The sequence below is a fragment of the Mustela putorius genome, unplaced genomic scaffold (assembly GCF_011764305.1).
Source record: "Mustela putorius furo isolate JIRA1106 unplaced genomic scaffold, ASM1176430v1.1 tig00003834_pilon_pilon_pilon, whole genome shotgun sequence".
NCBI lineage: Eukaryota > Metazoa > Chordata > Mammalia > Carnivora > Mustelidae > Mustela > Mustela putorius.
Window position 1 is genome coordinate 122,551,142 of NW_025421987.1, and position 19,470 is coordinate 122,570,611.

General features: G+C 37.3%; 1 long non-coding RNA gene across 1 annotated transcript in view; it reads left to right on the forward strand.

Annotated features, from left to right (window-relative positions):
• Positions 1-10,116: 10,116 nt before the first annotated feature.
• LOC101689406 overlaps positions 10,117-19,470 on the forward strand; it is a 38,912-nt gene continuing 29,558 nt past the window's right edge. Inside the window, exon 1 of the long non-coding RNA XR_001179769.2 lies at positions 10,117-10,390. This is a non-coding gene — a long non-coding RNA (uncharacterized LOC101689406). The remainder of the gene's footprint in view (positions 10,391-19,470) is intronic.

Sequence of the window (19,470 nt, forward strand, 5' to 3'; positions counted from 1 at the left end):
GCTGGTTCAGTGGTCATGAAGTCCTTTATGGTTTGTTTGTTTGGGAAACTGTTGACCTCTCCTATTCTGAATGATAGCATTGCTGGATAGAGTATTCTTGCCCACAGACTTTTCCCATTCAGCGCTTTGAATATATCATGCCATTCCCTTCTGGTTTGCAAAGTACATGTTGAAAAATCTCTTGCTAGCCTTATGGGTTTTCCCATCTAAGTTAATGACTTCTTTTGTCTTGCTGCTTATAAGAGGTTTTCTGTATCACCATATTTTGCAAATTTAATTAGAGTATGTCTTTGTGTCTGTCTGCTTTTGTTGATTCTGCTGGCAAGTGTCTATGCCTCCTGGATCTGGATATCTGGTTCCTTCACCAGATTCAGGAAGTTTTCAGCCATTATTTCTTCAAATAAATTTTCTGTCCCCCTTTTCTCTCTTCTTCTTCTTCTGGGACTCCTATGATACAATTATCATTACATGTGATGGAGTCACTGAGTTCTCCAAGTCTATTCTTGTTTTGCATGATTCTTTTCTACCTCTTTTGTTCAGCTTGATTAATTTTCATTATGCTATCTTCCAGGTCACTAATTTGTTCCAGTTCTTCTTCCCTCCTGCTGCTCATTCCGTCAAACGTGTTTCTCATTTCATTTATTAAGCCCTTCATCTCTGCTATGTTATTCCTTGTCTCTGTGTTAAGGGTGTCACTCATGTCTTCCACTCTTTCTCAAGTCCAGTGAGTGAGTGTCCTTATGACCATTGCTTTAAAGTCTCTATTAGGCAAGTGACTTGTATTTGTTTCACTTAGATCTCTGGCTGTAGTCTTCTCCTGCTCTTTATTGGGGATAAATTTCTCCATCTCCTCTCATTTCTGTCTGCCTCTCTGTGTCTGTTTCTGTGTGTCAAGAAAGTCATCTGTGTCTTCTGCTCTTGCAAGTAAGGAGTTTATGCAAAAGAGATCCTGGAGTGCCCTCCAGTGCACTGTCTTCTGTTCACCAGAGCCTGGTACTTTAGGAGAATTGCTTATGCCTTGTTGTTGTGTCTGAGTCACTTTTCCTTTCAGTGCAGTCATCTGCACTTACTTTCTGCTTGTTATGAATTGTGTTTGCTCTTTGTGGTGTTAGTGGGATCCCTTCAGAGCAGCTCTGAAGGGTGGGGGCATGCCCACTGGTGAAGGTGGGAACAGGGCAGAGACGTTACCAAATTGGTGTTGGGCCTGTATTCTATGTGAAGTGCTGTGGCAGCTGGGATCTGCACAAAAGGGTGGCCATGGTCACACAGCTTGGTGTGGTGCAGTGGATGTACATAGCATGTGGTAAAAACAGTACACTCTGAGTGGGTGCCCTTGAGGCTTTAAAAATTTGCCTTGTGCCTGGGGCAGGGGCTAGCAGGCTTGGAGTAGATGAGTTATCAGGATAACTTGTAGGCATAGGCCACTGCCATATTATTAGCAAGTATCTGTGCAGCCCCATTTCCTGCAGGTATCTCTGTGTTTATGCTAGGGAGTTGGGGTGGCAAATGGCACCTGCCTATTCCCTTGTTTTCAAAGGAGTTCCCTAATAATCTCTGAAATCTGTATGAGCAGATTTGTCTCCTGTTTGCCCCTGATGTTATACAAACTGCCATTTTTATGTTGCTTCTCCACAGGCTGCACTCTTTAAGGACAAACTAGCTATCATTTGCCTTCCAGGCTCACCAGTGTTGACTCAGTTTAACTCCAAAGTCCTAGTTCCATGTGCCACGGGTTTTACAAACTCATGAAATTTCAACTCTTCTGGGTTTTAAAACCAAACACTAAGGGGATTAGTCTTCCCATGTGGGCTTCCTGGTACAAGGACCCATTTCTCTACCCTCTCCATGCGTGCAGCTCCCTCCCTCCAGTGGGCAGCCTCCCTCCACCTTTCTGACCTTCCTAATCCTTCAGATGCAGATCTTCTCTATATTTGGTTGTGGAATTGTTCTGCCTGTCTTTGGATCCCTCTCCAGTTTACTGACTTGGATGTAAAAGACATCTAGTTGTAAACATGGAATTAGGTGAGCTCAAGTTCTTCTATCTCCACCATCTTCCCCAGATATCAGCTGATGACTTCTCCTCTGGCTCCCCCTCAGTTCAGCCAATGAGAACCAGTAATAGGAAGGCAACAAGTGAAACAAAGATGAGATTATGTCAGTAGGCCTCACACATTTTGATCTCAGGACTCATTTATACTCTGAAAAGATAAAAATTCTATCTATTGATTTTATCATACAAAAATTAAAACAAAAAAATTGTATCTAGATATAGATATATAATATAGATATAGATATATAATAGAAATTGATACTGATATATATCAATACATTGATACAGAGAAAAATTCTGTCTATTGATGTTAGAAGCTAAAACAAATTATATCTATTGAAGTTACCACATTAGATATTAAAACAATACATTTTTAGATTAATTTATAAATTTATTTCAAAAATAATAGTTCCATTGTACATTCATATAAATAACATGTTTTTATGAAAATAACTATATGTCCCCAAAACAAATAATAGTAAATGATAAAACTGACATTGTTTTATATTTTTGCAGATCTCCTTAATATCTGGCTTAATTTGAAACAGCTGGATTTCTGCTTCTGCATTCAATCTATTGCAGTATCATGTCATGTAATCCTTGAAAAATTCCCTGGTATACACATGAGGAATTTAGAGTAAACAAGGCAAATACCTCAGTATTATTATGAAAATACTTTTAAAAATAATTATTAAAAACTAAAATAGTTATAAAATTTGTTGGGGACACAAAGGAGTCTCGATGCCACACTTTGAAAACTGCTGGCCAAACCATGACTCCAATGTTCTCCTTTCTGGGCTGCAAGTTGACAGTGGCAGTGTTCCCTTGTCAGAGCTACACCTGCCATTTGGCAGCCAGCCTCCTACACTTACAGGATGCGCTTTCCAGCCCCTTCCCCCTCCCCTTGAGTAAGAAAGTCTACTGCTATTTCTAGGCCTAGGGTTCTTCAATACCTCTCGTTGGTTTCTCTTGATTTTGCCCAGACCACTCTTTGTAAATAGGCCCCTCATTAAACTCTCACTAATGTCCTGTGGTGGACAGACTCTGAGCTGGTTCTCCATGATCTCCACCTCCTGATATCCATGCCTTTGTGTAATCTCCTCCACTTGAGAGTGATCTTGACCTGAAATTTGTTTCTAACTAATAGAATGTAGCCAAAGTGATGGGATGTCATGCCCATGATTACATTATGTTTTGTAGACTCTGATTAACAGATACATTCTAGATACTCTCTTTGTTGGCTTGATGGGGTAAGTAGCCTTGTGGGAGAAGCATCCACATAATAAGGAGCTACAGCCAGCAAGAAGCTGGACCTCAGCCCTATAGCTATAAGGAAATGAATTCTGCAAACTATCTGAGTGTGCTTGAAAGTAATTCCCTTCCCCCAGTTGATTCCCCAAATAAAATTACAACCCAGGGGCACTTGGGTTGCTGAGTCGGTGAAGTGTCCAACTCTTTATTTCAGCTCAGGTCATGAACTCAGGGTTCTGAGATCGAGCCCCACATCGGGCTCTGTGCTAGACAGAGAGCCTATTCAGATTCTTTATCCCTCTGCTTCTCCTCTCTCTCTCCATCTATAATTAAAAAAAAAAATCACAATCCCATCAGCACCTTGATTGTAGCTTCATTGGATCCTAAGCAGAGGCTCTGATGATGGTATGCCCAGATTTCCTGAACCAAAGAAACTGTAATATAGTAAGTGTATATTGTTCTAAGCTACTAAAATTTTGGTAACTTCTTACACAATAATAGATAACTAATACAGTGCTATTTCCCCCAAAAAACCTGATTCATAAACTACCAATTCATAAACTGTAAAAAATGTTTTACCACTTCCTTCCAGTCTTTAATAACCTTTCCTGTATTCATTTTCATATCACATGATGGCTACCAAAGCAATAATAATTTATAGCATGAAGTATGTAGTAATATTGGAGTCCACCATTTTAGTTAAGACCTTGTTCCACTTGACTTTTCTCTGGATTAGAAAGATATAGTATATACTAGTTATATGCACAAGACTCTTTTACTTTTAATTCTGTAGCAATTAATAACAATACATGCAGAATATTTTCATGTAACTCATACAATATGTGTATAGTATAAAATTGCAGTACCATGAACATCTGCATACCTACCACCCAGTTTAAAACACTTGAGTATGACCAGAACCTTTGATACTAACTCCTTGAATTTGTATCTAAAAGCCTATTTTCAGGTGGTTGGGTTGTGGACATTGGGGAGGGTATGTGATATGGTGAGTGCTGTGAAATGTGTAAACCTAATGATTCATAGACCTGTACCCCTGGGGCAAATAATACATTATATGTTAATAAAAATAATTTAAATAAATAAATAAATAAATTTTTAAAGGACTATTTTCTTGCCTCCTCAATTAGGTAACCAGTATCTGGTATTTTGTGTTTGTCACTCTCCTGACTGTGTTATTAGTTATCAACTATATGTGTATGTTTAACATTGTATGGTTTAGGTTAGCATGTCTCTGAGCTTCATATATATGTATATACATACATACATACGTGTATTTATATTTAATAGAATTCCTCAACAATTTGCTGCTGTTTCTCAATATCATTTTTAAATCCATTCACATTGCTGTATATAGCTACAAATCACTCACAGTTTATTATACCTGAAGTTAGTTGTCTATTCTCCTGTCTTATATATTTAGATTATCTTCAGGGTTCATTATGAACAAATTTGCTTAACACAGGGTTGAGAGTTGAGAGTTGAGAACTTCTAGAATATATACCTAGGAGTGGAATTGCTGTATCGTAGAATATGTTGATCTTTGCCTTTTATCAGATAATGCCTAGTTCTTTCCCAAAGTTTTTTGCCTAACTATGCTCTTTGAAGCAGTGTATCAGACTTCTTGTTATTCCATGTTTTGCTAATAAGACTAACTTAGCATATTTAGTAGTCTTTATTTTCCCTACCATGATTAAGAATGGGGCACAAAAGTAAAATTACATCAGTCATAGAAACAAAGAAAGCTGTATTTTCTTTGTTCATTAATTCACTTATTCAGTAAATATTTATTGAAAATTTACTTCATATTAGACAGTATTCTAGGCACTGTAGATACATCAGTGGATAAAACAAACTTCCTGACCTCATGAAACTGACATTATACAAGAAGGAGACAGACAGTGAATTAGAAAAATAAGTAAAATATACAACGTGCTGGAAACTGATCAATACAGTAAAGGAAAAAAAAAAACGCACAACGAAGGAAGGTAGGGTGTGTTGGAATGAAAAAGGGTGTACAATTGTCAATTGGTTGCCGGCAAAGGCCTCCCTGAGATGGAGACATCTGTATAGAGCTGCAAGGAGGTAAAAGAGGAGCCATGAATAATCTGGGGAAAAAAAAGCAAGTGTAGCAGCCTGGAGATGGGAGCACATTTGTTATGCTCACAGAAGAGCAAAGGAGCAAGGCTGTTGTGGCTAAGTAAAGGCAAGACTAATGGGTAAAAGTGAGATGAATCAAGTAAGACATTGAGGTCATTGAAAGGACACTGACTTTTATTCTATGTGATACAGGAAGTCTTTGGACAGTTTTGAGCAGAGGTGTGACATGATATGTATTTTAAGTGCATCATTGGTTTCTTGGTTGTAGACTGACTATAGGAGATTCAGGAACAGGAGAACATTTTGGAAATGAAGACAATAATTCCAGCAGTTTGATAAAATAATGTCTCAACAGACGTTACTAGTTTGAACCTGGATAATAGTGTTAAGGTGAGGAGATTTCAAGATTGAGGAGCAGTTTGCTGATGGACTGGTTGTCAGGGATAAGGGGTGTTGTCAGGGATTATTCCAACACTGTTGGCTTATCTAACTATAAGGGTAGAAGTGCCATTAATTAAATTAAGAAACGATGCAGAGAGGGCAGGTTTGGGGAATATTGGTCAGAACTGACTTCTAGAGATGTTAAGTTTGAGATGTCCATTAGTCACCCATATGGATATGTTAAATGTGCAGTTGTTTATATGAGAATAAAGCAGGGTTTCTCCACCTCAGCTCTATTGACATTTGGAACTAAATAATTCTTTGCTGTGGGGAGCTGTCCTATGTACTGTTAGATGTTTAGTAGCATCCCTGGTCTCTATACACTAGATGCAAGTAGTATCCACTCCCCCTGTTGTGAGAATTAAAACCTTTTTAGTCATTGTTAAATATCCCTCAGAGTGGGAGCGGGAGGCAAAATTGCCCTAAGGTTAGAACCACTAGAATGGAATAGAATTATGAAAAGAAGTCTGGGCTGAAGCTATAAATTTGGGAATCATGAGCATACAGATGATATTTGAAGTCATTAGACCAGTTGATATCACCTAAGTGTAGATGGAAAAGAGAAGAGGTCCATGGACTGGGTTTGGGGTGGGGGCTTCCAATATTTGGAAGTCAAAGGATGAGAAGGAACTAGCAGATGTTCAGCAAAAGAAACCTATAAGAAACATCAGTTAGATGGGAAGAAAACTAAGAGAATGTGATGTTCAATTGGGGGGGGTATCATAAAAGGAGGGAGTATACAACTCTGTCAAATACTGTTGAGAAATCAAATAAAATAGGACTGAGAATTGATCATTGAGTTTATTGTCATGCAAGTTATTAATGACTTTGTCATTATCTATTTGTGTAGAGACTAGGGAAAATATATACTTCTAATTGATTCCAGAGATAATGGAAGAAAAATAATTATAAACATTGAGTAAAAAATAATATTCTCAATGAGCTTGCTGTAAAGGGAAAGAGAGAGAGATCAGTAATCAGCTAGCAAGAGAAGCAGACACAGTGAGGGAAAAGGCAGAGCATATTAATATAATGCAGAAGTAAATCCAGTTCATAGGGCAATTTTCATGATGCAGAAAGGAGAGGGAAAAAGGTTTGAGTGGTATCATAAGGTAATCAAGAGAGAATTGATCACAACATTTGAATCATTATATGTACATTTCAATATATTCCACAGATGTCAAGAATGTTAAGTCTGAGATCTGCAGGGCAGATACCCATATCCTCTCAACCCTTTCTGTCCTGTGCTTGCCTACAGTTTCAACCTAGAGCACACCATTTATTTCTCTGACTGGAAGTAGAAAAGTAGATGTGGTCCACAGATGTTGACCCTTCTTCCCCCAACCAATCTTCAACTAATGACAGATAGAAGTTGGAGCGTTAATACCCCAGAGTCTTCACCCTTGGTAAGAGGGCAGCTTTACGGAGGCTGCTATGGCATCTCCTCCGGGTATCCAGGGGAATTGGACCTCAGTTGTCCTCAGCTTTAATCTGCTCATTAGCTCACCCACTACTGCTTTCTTTTCCCTGTTTCACTTGTCCACCCTCTTACAATGCTACTACCTCCTGGGATCACATCCCAAATAAGCTATTACACTCAAATCCTTGTATCAGTGTCTGCTCTAGGGAAACCCAATCCAAGACAGTGTAAATCACATAATTCTGACTAAGCCCTACCCACTTGTTAGTAGTACAATACTTCTTACAGGTTGCATAGAAAAGTTGTCATTCCAGACTAACTTCAAACAATGTCTATATGCCTTAGCAGACTCAACCCGGAATATAACTGACAACTAAAATGGCCTTATATCTTTGCCTGAGTGTCATTCTTTGTCACATCAGCATGGCAGCACTAAGTGTTTTGCTTGAATAAGTGGCTCCTTTGATAATACACCACAGGTCCAGCATTCTGCTCGCCATGATTTTCAATTCTATCAAGGGAAACCTAAGACATTTCAGAATTCCCAGAGATTCTCAAACTGTGCTTCATTTATTCTATTATGCACTCAATCTGTCTTGTCCATTTGAACTGGATTCACCAGGGAATGCAATTAGATAGCCACTTTATTTGCTTTTTCTCTTCTTACACTCTCTAACCTGCCATTTCATTTTTAGTCTAAATTGTTGTGTTGCTTTCTCATCCCCCACTCACCCCATCTCCCTCATCTTTCATTTTAAATCCCACAGAGTTAGGCAACTATAATATTATTCCTTCCCTTAGTACCAGAAGATTTCATTTTGCACAGTTAGGTAATAGTAGCTAATATCTATGTAGTGTTTATATGTTCCAGACGTTATTGTAAGTGCTTTACATGAGTATTTCACATCAGCATGTGTAGCAGGTACCATTATTGTCTCCATTTTACAAGATTGAATTGCTACAAATTTTTATTGGCACATTTTGAATTGCATAGCACCTTAGATCTAGAAATAATGTGAAAACTCCTTTAGGTAATCTTTTCTTAATAGGTATTTCCTTGGTAAATAAAGATGCTTCCAAGTACTCCTTGGGTAATTATAGATCCAAAATTTAAAATAGTCTACAGGTTCTATGCACTGAGTTTTGTCTTTCCAAAATTCAAATGTTGAAGCCCTAATCCCCAATGTTATGGTACTGGGAGTTATTTAGGATTAGGTGAGATCATGAGGGTGGAACTGTCATGATGGGGTTAGTTCTCCTATGAAAAGAGACCAGATAGCCATGTGAGAACACAACAGGAAGATGGTTGTCTGCAAGCCAGGAAGATATTCTCACTAGGAACCAGATTGGCCAGCACCTTGATCTTGGATTCTCCAGCCTCCAGAATGGTGAGAAATAAATGTTTGTGATTTAAGGTACCTAGTCAGTGGTATTTTCTATAGGACAGCCTGGGCTGACTATGACAACAGGTTTTTGCGGGAACCCCCCTTCTCCCTGGCCTCTCTCTCTAGACCAATGTAACATTCTTGTCCTCCCCTTAAAGTGACAGTCCAGTTACAGTAGTTTCATTCTGCTTCTCCAATGACATATGTCCCTCTAGTTCAGCACGTCAGTAAGTGCTGTTTCCATTATCTTGTACACTGTGGTAGACAAAATGATGGCCCTCAAAGATGTCCATGTCCTAATCCACAAAACCTGTATTGATTTTATATGAAAAGGGCACTTTGCAAATGTGATTAAGTTAAAGATCTTGAGACAATAAGATTATCTTGGATTATCCAGGTAGGTCAATGTAATCACATGGGAGGGAAGAAGTTTGGAATCAGAAAGAAGGACATATGAATGAGGCAGGATGTTTAGAATCAGAAGAAAGGAGATGTGACCACAGAAACAGAACTCAGAGTGCTGACATTACTGGAAAAGGGCTATGAGCCAAGGCATGTGGCAGTCTTCTAGAATCTAGAAAAAGCGATCTGTTCCTTAAACAGATTCTGCCCTAGAGCCTCCAGAAAGAATGAATCCCTGCTGACCCATTCTGATCTCCATAATTGTAAGATAATGAATTATGTATATTTAAGCCACGGTTTGCGGTAAAGTGTTACAGCAGTAAGAAGAAACTTCCCTCTTCATTTTAACTCCTATTGATCCTTCAGATTTTGATTCAAATATCACTTCCTCAGGAAAGAGCATATCACTTCCCTTCCATTTTGACCACAAACTCATTTAAAAAAAAAAAATGCCTCTATTACATTTACACAGCATCCCATACTTTTCCTTTGAGACACTTAACACTCTCAGATAATTTGATTAATAACCGTGTAACTCCCAGCACTAGAAATTCCATGAGGGTAGAGTCTATGCTTTTTTCACCATTATATTCCCAGCATCTCACACTGTAATATCACAGTATTCAATAAATAATTGTTTAATGAAAAAAGAAATGAAAGAAATAATTAATATAGGATACAAAAATGATTTATAGCTCTAAAAATGACATGCAAATATTGTCGTTATAATTTTAACTGGTTAGACCTCCAAATGAAAATGCTATCTATAAAAGGCAGCCTAATAGTATATGCACATTGTTCCCATATTAAAAGGCATCAGAAGTTTATAGTCAGAAACAACTTCACTGGTTAATTAGAAGTTGGAAACTCTTTCCTACTTTCTGTCTTATCTTCATTCTTCTCTTTCTAAGACATGGCTTTTCCTTGTTTCCATCAGTTCAAATATATGAAATTGCCCTTATAAAACTATTAGTCAAGATAATCCTTACTGTCGTGTAGTAACAACCCCCCAGATCTCAGTGATTTCAGACACAGATAAAATAACTTCTTGTTTTTGCCAAGTCTGAAGAGGGTCAGCAGAGCCGCCTTCCATTTGTTGACTCAAGAATTCATGTTCCCTTCCTCTTGTGATGTCACCATTTCAGCCTGTGGCTTCCAAGGCTATCGTGTCAGGATAAGGCATGAAGAACGCACAGTCCTTACCTACCTTTGTCCAGAAGTCATTGATATCACTTCCACTCATAAGTCATTGACCTAAACTTATCACCTGGGACCAAGCTGACTACAAGGTCTGAGAAATGTAAGGAGCATGGAGAGCATTTGGTGAGCATTGCTGTATTGTCCACAGAGACTATATATACATGTTGTTTTTAGCAATGTTTCATTGCAATATAAATTGAAATGTTGCTTCGCAGGTAATATTTTAATGCATTTAAAAGTTCCAGCTCTTCAAGGAAGCAGTGAGGTGACTCATTTTGTAAAGAATCTTTTGTGACTAATCACTTCAAATATGTCTCTTTTTACATTGGCTTTTCTTAAAGTGGTATAATCATTGATGTGCTAGAACTGGCTTGTACTGGCTCAGGAAGATGAGTTGGCAGATCTCTTCCAACTCCCAAGTTCATGTTAATATAGCTTGAATTTGGCCATAGTGGGGATTAGCTATACTATAGAAGTCAGCAAATGCTACAAATCAGGACTTCCTTCATTTTTTTCAAAGAACCAATTGTCAAACATTTACAAGTATACCACTGTATACACAGGTAGTCAAATGACTGTTTGGCCTTCGAAATCAGATTGTTGCATAGTATTACAATAATTGAGTTCTGAAATTTTAAAACCAAATTATGTTTTTGTGCCTAGGTGTCTGTGCATACATGCACACATGTGTTCATGGTTTGCAATGCAATGAAATAAAGGGTTCTAGGAAAGGGTTAGGAAACCAAAGGTCTATTCCAGATTCTGCCACAATCATTCATGAGACCTTAGCCAAAATCCTCAATCTCTCTCAGACACAAGGTTTTGTTTTGTTTTGTTTTAATGTAAAGATCTTGAGATCTTTATATTAAGAGCTGACCTCCTATCTTGTTTTGATATTCGGAATTCAAGTCCCAAGCTGAGTTAAGTCATAATTATCACACACTGCATTAAGATTGAAGCCAACTAAAAGCACTTAATTGTTTCAGGGTCAGAATTTATTCCTAAATTATTCTGTTGTGTTATCTCTGTAAGAAGTACGTGCATACAATACAAAAATATGTATGAAAGAATGGTGCTCTGCTACTATAAGTTAAGTGAAAGATTTGCACTGCAAGGGATTCGTATTGTAAGCTCTGTCATCTTGAGGATTAATCTACTACAATTGCAGCATTTTCTTTCCTTTTAGATAATGCTCTTAAATCAGTCTTCATTCCAGTTATCTATTGCTGCTTAAAAAAATCACTGCTAAACTCAGTGGCTTAAAATGTAAACTACTTTACTATATTTCACAGTTTTCTGGGTCAGGAATTCAGACACATGGGATCCAGTGGGGTTGCCAGATAGTATCCAGCTGACAGCTAAGCTCATCTGGAGAATCCAAGACATCTTTATTTTCTAGACTGGTGCCTTGACAGGAAGAGATAGAGGACTAGGCTCACTTTGGCCCCTCTCTTTCCCTCCAGGAAGGTAGTCAGACTGCCACGTGGTGACTCAGGGTTCCCAGAAATCAAAGCTAAAATGCCAGTTCTCTGAAAGTCTAGATCCAAAACTGCCATGGTGTCACTCGTGACATAGTCTACTTGTGAAAGCAGTCATAGGTCTGTCCAGATTCAGTAGAAACAGGTTCAAATAATTTGTGGTCACTTTAATTTGTAAAATCAAGACAGATCTTAAATGCTATCAGAGCTTCTTGAAGACCCTCTGTAATCCTGTTCTCCCCTAAATACACAACTGCCCCCAATTATGGTAGAGAGATCAACTACCACTACATTGTACCTTGCTCCTCTATATAAACCTTGGAACACTTAGCACAATCTTGATATATAATAGTTTGTACAAAAACATGTTAATTATATCAGTACATTTAAAAATGTTGTCTGTCTACAAAACTGTATAGGTTATGGCTAGTGTATTAGTCAAGGTTCTCCAGAGAAACAGGACTACTAGGATGTATTTTTATATATATAAGATACATACATATATATATATATATATATGCATACATAACATGTATAAGATAATATACATAAGTACATATAAATGTATATTTATATACATACACATATAAGATATATACACACATACATATATATGTGTGTATGTATATACATATAGCCTATTGGTTCTGTTTCTCTGGAGAACCTTGACTAATATACTAGCCATTAGATAAATATTATGTCTATATTATCTTGTAGATCTCATATTTATGCATATAAATAAACATTATATATACATATATATATATGAAGACATTTATTATAAGATATTGGCTCATCCAATTATAAAGGCTAAGAAGTTTCACCATCTGCCATCTGTAAGCTGGACACCTGGGAAAGCCAGTGGTATAGTTTGAAGGCTCGTAAATTGTAATCAGTTATATAGCACTCTTCACTGATCAGGTTGATAAAAAAAATTTTAAAACTGGACAGTGTTGGGGTGCTTGGTTGGCTCAGACAGTTAAGCATCCAACTCTTGATCTCAGCTCAGGTCATGCCCTCAGGGTGGTGAGTTTTAGCTCCACATTGGGCTCCATGCTGGGCATGGAGCTTCCTTTAAAAAAAGTAAAAACTGGACAGTATTATTAGCAATATTGTGAAGAAATGGGAATTTCTGGTAGAATTGAATTTGGTATAGTTTGCAGGCCAATTCAGTGGTATTTATTGAAACAAAAAATTTACATACCTACTGTGACTTAGTAATTTCACTTCTCATTAACCTCCCTTATTCTATACAAAGTGAAACACTTTGATGTTGTCAGAATTATTGACAAAGTCACACATTTTATCATATTTTTTATTATCAGTTAAATAAAATGCTCAGGTTACTAACCATGACCTGCAAATTTTGGCAGGAAGGTATCATCTTTAATATGCTCATAAATTGACATGTTCTGCACAATTACATAAGCAGCCATATTTAAAGTTACAAAGATTATGTACCATTATGCATAAGCATAAGCATGAAAAAATCCAGAAACAACCTAAATGACCTTAAATAGTGGAGGGGCTAAACAAGATATACTATAGTACATGTACATAGTAATATATATATATGTATACATATATATATGTATATAGTATATGTACTATAATCTTAGTTAAAAGAATAGGATAAAAAAAAAGAATAGGATAAACAAAGTGAGGGTTGCTGGGGAGAGGGGGGTAGGGAGAGGGTGGTTGGATTATGGACATTGGGGAGGGTATGTGCTATGGTGAGTGCTCTGAATTGTGTAAACCTGGTGATTCACTGACCTGTACCCCTGGGGCTAATAATACATTATATGTTAATAAAAAAAAAAAAGAATAGGATAGATTTATGTGTACTAACATGGAATGGTCTCCAGGACAAATTGTTGAGTGCAGAAGAACATAGTGGAACATTATATACAATGAAAACCTCTTTATAGATTCTGGGTATCAGTCGTTTGTTTGTACTGTCATTTGCAAACATCTTCTCCCATTCTGTGGGTTGCCTCTTTGTTTTGTTGACTGTTTCCTTTGCTGTGCAGAAGCTTTTGATCTTGATGAAGTCCCAAAAGTTCATTTTCGCTTTTGTTTCCTTAGCCTTTGGAGACATATCTTGAAAGAAGTTGCTGTGGCTGATATCGAAGAGGTTACTGCCTATGTTCTCCTCTATGATTCTGATGGATTCCTGTCTCAAGTTGAGATCTTTTATCCATTTCGAGTTTATCTTTGTGTACCATGTAAGAGAATGGTCGAGTTTCATCCTTCTACATATAGCTGTCCAATTTTCCCAGCACCATTTATTGAAGAGACTGTCTTTTTTCCACTATGTATTTTTTCCTGCTTTGTCGATTATTTGACCATAGAGTTGAGGGTCCATATATAGGCTCTCTAATCTGTTCCACTGGTCTATGTGTCTGTTTTTATGCCATACCATGCTGTCTTGGTGATCACAGCTTTGTAGTAAAGCTTGAAATCAGGCAACGTGATGCTTGCAGTTTTGTTTTTCTCTTTCAACATTTCCTTAGCAATTCAGGGTCTCTTCTGATTCCATACAAATTTTAGGATTATTTGCTCCAACTCTTTGAAAAATACCTGTGGAATTTTGATCAGAATGGCATTAAAAGTATAGATTCCTATAGGCAGTATAGACATTTTAACAATGTTTATTCTTCTGATCCAAGAGCATGGAATGGTCTTCCATCTTTTTGAGTCTTCTTCGATTTCTTTCATGAGTGTTCTGTAGTTCCTCAAGTACAGATCTTTTACCTCTTTGGTTAGGTTTATTCCCAGGTATCTTATGGTTCTTGGTGCTATAGTAAATGGAATCGATTCTCTAATTTCCCTTTCTGTGTTTTCATTGTTAGTGTATAAGAAAACAACTGATTTACAGAAATCATTGTACATTGACTTTGTATCCTGCCACATTACTGAATTGCTCTATGAGTTCTAGTAGTTTGGGGGTGGAGTCTTTTGAGTTTTCCATATAAAGTATCATGTCATCTGCAAAGAGAGAGATTTTGACTTCTTCATTGCCAATTTGGATACCTTTTATTTCTCTTTGTTTTTTGATTGCTGTTGCTAGGACTTCTAATACTATGTTGAACAAGAGTGGTGAGAGTGGGCATCCTTGTCATGTTCCTGATCTCAACGGAAAGGCTGTGAGCTTTTTCCCATTGAGGATGATATTTGCTATGGGTTTTTCATAGATAGATTTTATGAAGTTCAGGAATGTTCCCTTTATTCCTATACTTTGAAGCATTTTAATCAGGAACGGATGCTGGATTTTGTCAAATGTTTTTTCTGCATCAATTGAGAGGACCATGTGGTTCTTCTCTCATCTCTTATTGATTTTTTCTGTCACATTGATTGATTTGCAAATGTCGAGCCATCCTTGCAACCCAGGGATGAATGCCACCTGGTCATGGTGGATAATCTTTTTAATGTGCTGTTGGATCCTATTTGCTAGGATCTTGTTAAGAATCTTAGCATCCATATTCATCAGTGATATTGGTCTGAAATTCTCCTTTTTGGTGGGGTCTTTGCCTGGTTCGGGGATCAGGGTAATGCTGGCTTCATAAAAAGAGTCTGGAAGTTTTCCTTCTGCTTCAATTTTTTGAAACAGCTTCATGGGAATAGGTGTTATTTCTTCTTTGAAAGTTTGGTAGAATTCCCCAGGGAATCCGTCAGGTCCTGGGCTCTTGTTTTTTGGGAGGTTTTTGATCACTGCTTCAATCTTGTTACTAGATATCAGTCTATTCAGGTTGTCAATTTCTTCTTGGTTCAATTTTGGCAGTTTATAGTTTTCCAGGAATGCATCCATTTCAACAGACAAAGGCTGATATCCAGGATCTATAAAGAACTTCTCAAACTCAATACACACAAAACAGATAATCATGTCCAAAAAATGGGCAGAAGACATGAACAGACACTTCTCCAATGAAGACATACAAATGGTTATCAGACACATGAAAAAATGTTCATCATCTCCAGTCATCAGGGAGATTCAAATTAAAACCACATTGAGATACCACCTTACACCAGTTAGACATAGCTAAAATTAACAAGACAGGAAATGTGTGTTGGCGAGGATGTGGAGAAAGGGGAACCCTCTTACACTGTTGATGGGAATGCAAGTTGGTGCAGCCACTTTGGAGAACAGTGTGGAGATTCCTTAAGAAATTAAAAATAGAGCTTCCCTATGACCCTGCAATTGCACTACTGGGTATTTACCCCAAGGATACAGATGTAGTGAAAAGAAGGGCCATCTGTACCCCAATGTTCATAGCAGCAATGGCCACAGTCGCCAAACTGTGGGAAGAACCAAGATGCCCTTCAACGGATGAATGGATAAGGAAGGTGTGGTCCATATACACTATGGAGTGTTATGCCTCCATCAGAAAGGATGAATACCCAACTTTTGTATCAACATGGACAGGACTGGAAGAGATTATGCTGAGTGAAATAAGTCAAGCAGAGAGAGTCAATTATCATATGGTTTCACTTACTTGTAGAGCATAAGAAATAACACAGAGGACATGGGGAGATGGAGAGGAGAAGGGAGTTGAGGGAAATTGGAAGGGGAGATGAACCATGAGAGACTATGGACTCTGAAAAACAATCTGAGGGTTTTTAAGGGGTGGGGGGTGGGAGGTTGAAGGAGCCTGGTAGGCGGTATTATGGAGGGCACATATTGCATGGAACACTGGATGTGTTGCATAAACAATGAATTCTGTTACACTGAAAAGAAATAAAAAAGAAAAAAAGAAAACCTCCTTAAGTTAAACAAATAGACAGAAAAACAATACTATAAATTATTAATGATTTTGTAAATAACGATATATAAATGTAAAGAATAAGGTCTGGAAGGACATTTATAAAGCTATCAACAGTGGTGATAAGAGAAGTATTGAGAGTAGGGGCAGAAATCAAAGCAAGGATTAAAGGGATTTTAGCCTCATCTGCAATCGTTTAATCTCTATGAATACAATATATTATTCATAATGTAAAAAAGTAAAAATAATTAGCAAAATTAGCTAAAAAAATTTTATTTCAAAAATTTGAAATGGGTAGATTACTATTAGTAACAAGATGAGGTATATTTAGTAGACAAAATAAATTTTAGATCATTACATGTAGCATAACTTCATTTAGATAAAAAGAGAGAGAATGACTATTCTCTAGATACATATTGCATTTAAGTGGCAAATGCACAAAATGGAAAGATCCCTACCAACTGTTAATGAAGGTGACTTTGTGTGGGAAGGGAGTTAAAGTGAGAGGCAGAGCAGGCAGGGGGAGATTTACTTATCTTAGTATGCTTCAGTACTGTTTTAATTTTTATAATGAGCATGTACTATTTTTTTAATTAAAATAGTAAATTCAGGGATGGCCTACATGGCTAGTTTTAAAACATCCAGAATTTCACACCTATACTGTAGATTATTTCCAGGTCTCACTTTTGTGAAAAAGATGGAAGCATCGGGCGCCTGGGTGGCTCAGTGGGTTAAGCCGCTGCCTTCAGCTCCGGTCATGATCTCAGGGTCCTGGGATCGAGTCCCGCATGGGGCTCTCTGCTCAGCGGGGAGCCTGCTTCCCTCTCTCTCTCTCTCTGCCTGCCTCTCCATCTACTTGTGATTTCTCTCTGTTAAGTAAATAAATAAAATCTTAAAAAAAAAAAAAGATAGAAGCATTTATGTCTAAGGGATTGACTTGGAGTTCATGTGTTCAGTCAACAGACAATAGCCTCTATGGTTTACATGTGCACGGACTGGCTTTCTTCATTATGAATATAAGAAATAAGCATATGCAATTATTCTTCTGTAAGAGTTGGAGACAATGCCCTAAGAAGGACACATTACATTTCATTGGTTTGTAACTTTCCCAGCAAAAGGTGTAAAAGCTGAATAATCTGATCCAAACCAAATTATAAGGCGTGTACCAAAAGACACTGTATTGACTGTTCAATCATTTTTTTATTAACATAGGCACGAAGGGATAAATATATAAACTGACAACCATTACTGTTCCACTCCCTTATGCCCAAAAGAAAAACAAAAGAAAAAGATTTTACAAAAAACGTCTGTTTTGATGGTATCAAATGTGGTAGGAAGAACCTCTTCCTTTTAGTCGTTTCCTGTTTGTCAGCTTTCTATCTAGGTGTCAGGTTTAAATTTGGAACATGCAATATGCAGTGAATTTATCTCAAGCAAGGGACAAAAAAAAAAGAGAGAGAGAAAGAGAGAGAGAGAAGAAACAAAACTTCAGATTACCCATCTGAAAACAAAATATATTTAACATATAAAGTAATATTACCTTTTCTGGTTATAAAAGCCATTGTTCTATAAATGGGGTTAATTTGCATAATGCCAATCAGTGTCATAAATAAATATGGCTCTAATTGTTTATGAATTGTTATACCATGATTTGAAACTTGATTTGGAAAATGCCGGCATTAACAGATTATAAAATAAAATCGATGATGAAAAGTGTTTGATTCCAAAATCAGAAGTCAAAAGTGAAATATCAAGAACAAAATTAATGTAAGAATCTCCAAAGAGAATGATGAGAAATGAAAGAATATTCTAACAGAAAACAAGGAATACAAAGCACTGATTAAATCATATGATTGTTATGAGAATTCACTGATACAAAAATGAAGTTCCCTCTTAGCTAATATATGGAGGAAAGGAAGGGAGGAAATCACTCTTAGACCCACTAATGATTGACCCAAGGAGGGGTAAAAAAGAGTTCTCTCAACGCATGTGTGAATCACTAATGTGTGATTCACTATTACACATATGTGAAATCACTATTAGACCCACTAATGACTGACCCAAGGAAGAGTAAAAGAGAATTCTCTCAGTGCATGTATGTATCTACCTAAACAATATGGAGGACAACCACACCTGGAATTTCAAATACAATGACTGATTTTAACTATGATATCAGTGACACCATAAAAATGCACAAAGCGGGGCGCCTGGGTGGCTCAGTGGGTTAAGCCACTGCCTTCGGCTCAGGTCAAGATCTCGGGGTCCTGGGATCGAGTCCCACATCGGGCTCTCTGCTCTGCAGGGAGCCTGCTTCCTCCTCTCTCTCTCTGTCTGCCTCTCTGCCTACTTGTGATCTCTCTCTGTCAAATAAATAAATAAAATCTTTAAAAAAAATGCACAAAGCTTAAGTGCATAGCACAATTAATTTTTACATATGTATGTGTCCATGTACCATCTCCCACACCAAGATAAAAAATATTCCATCACTTCAGAAGATTTTCTTAAGCCTGTTTCCAGTCAATTCTTCTTCCCCTGGAGGTAGATAGCCACTCCTGTAACCTTTACCATTGTAGCTTAATTTGCATGTCCTTGAACTACTTAGTATAAATGGAAACATACAATATGTAGTCTTTAGTGTCTGATCTCTTTTTATTGCTGAACGATATTTGCGTTATTCCCATTTTGAGATCACAATGAATGAAGCTACTGCGATCCTTCTTTAAAAGTGTTATTGTGGACATTGCTGCTATAAACATTCGGGTGCACGTGCCCCTTTGTTTATAGCAGCAATGTCCACAATAGCCAAACTATGGAAAGAACCTAAATGTCCATCAACAGATGAATGGATAAAGAAGATGTGGTATATATACACAATGGAATACTATGCAGCCATCAAAAGAAATGAAATATTGCCATTTGTGACAACATGGATGGAACTAGAGCATATCATGCTTAGCGAAATAAG